Source organism: Octodon degus, unplaced genomic scaffold (assembly GCF_000260255.1).
Source record: "Octodon degus isolate 3935 unplaced genomic scaffold, OctDeg1.0 scaffold00040, whole genome shotgun sequence".
Taxonomy (NCBI): Eukaryota; Metazoa; Chordata; class Mammalia; order Rodentia; family Octodontidae; genus Octodon; species Octodon degus.
Window position 1 is genome coordinate 281,663 of NW_004524616.1, and position 1,562 is coordinate 283,224.

At 38.8% G+C, this 1,562-nt stretch overlaps 1 pseudogene; it reads right to left on the reverse strand.

Annotated features, from left to right (window-relative positions):
• Positions 1-354: 354 nt before the first annotated feature.
• On the reverse strand, positions 355-1,189 carry LOC101564430 (annotated as a pseudogene).
• Positions 1,190-1,562: the final 373 nt, after the last annotated feature.

The following is a 1,562-nucleotide window of genomic DNA, read 5'->3' on the forward strand; positions in this document are numbered from 1 at the left end:
CCTATGAAAACAAAAGCAATCCTTGGTAACAAAGAAAAGTCAAGAGGTAGCACAATCACTGACTTGAAATTATACTACAAAGCTACTATGATAAAATCAGCATGTTCTGACAAAAAAAAAAAAAACCAGACCTGAGGATCAATGGAAAAGATTAGAAGATACAGACAAGACCACAAACATGCTTAACCATCTTATCTTTGATAAAGGGGCCAAATATATTCACTGGAAGAAAGATAACCTCTTTAATATACAGTGTTGGAAAACTCTTTTCCACATGATGAATTAGACCCATGTCTATCACCATACACTAAACTAAAGTAAAAATGGATCAAAGATTTCATTTTTAACTTGTCATCATGCTGTATTATTGAGTACAGATGATTTCTCTCCTGTCACCTAGAGACCATTTCACCCACTGCTCTGCTTGGCTGCTAGCCTCTTGTCTCTCTCTTCAACAATGGTAGACAGATTTCCTTTCCTGGGGAAGAGAAATCCTTGATATGTTGCCTTTACCAATGACAAAAATGTTGGAGAGCAAAGCTATTGTCATTGGCATCTTTCACATGGATCATATCAGAAGAGCCAGGATGTCTCTCCCTGTTGGTGATCATACCAATCCTTCCCAAGTTGAGACCTCCAGTCACCATGCACATATTACCAATGTCAAATGATAAAAATAGGTAATCTTGCCAGTATACAAGTCAATCTGGATGGTGTCATTCACCTTGATAAGGGGATCAGGGTAGCGAATGGTGCCAGCATCATTGGTCACCAGATGTGGGATTCCATTTGTGCCCAGAAAGGTTTTTCTTACTTTGCATAGCTTATACTTGGCCTCCTCAGGTTTAATGCAATGAACAGCAAAGCGCCCCTTGATGTCACACATTAGACAAAAATTCTCTGCAATCTTATCAATGCCAATAAGATCTATGAAACCAGCAGGGTAGGTTAAATCAGTTCGCACTTTGCCATCAATCTTAATGAAGTGCTGCATGCAGACCTTCTTCACTTCATCACCAGTCAGGGCATACTTAAGTCTGTTCCTCAGGAAGATGATGAGAGGCAGACATTCTTTCAGATTGTGGGGCCCTGTAGATGGATAAGGAGCAAACAACCCAGTCAGTTTATCCAGCATCCATGGCTTTAGAGCAGCTACCTGCTTCACATGCTTCGTAGGACCATGAGCCATGGCTGTGCTGGGAACCTTAAAGATTTAAATATTAAAACAGAAACACTAGACCTACTGGAAGAGAAAGTAGGTAGTCTTTTGAATACATAGGAGTATGTAGAGTTCATGACCAAAGATGAACTCCATGGGAAATATGCCATGGAGTCAACAACTGGGATCTAATCTTTTTAGAAAATTTTCTGGACATCAAAAGAAATCACCAACAGAGTAAAAAGAAAAACTCATGAATTCTACAAGATGATAGCTGACTGTCCCTCAGACACAAGACTTCTATTTATAACAGATAAAGAATTTTTTTAAATCATATCCCCAAAATTCAAAGTCCCAATCCAAAAATGGGAATCTGATATGAAAATACACTTCTCAGATGAAA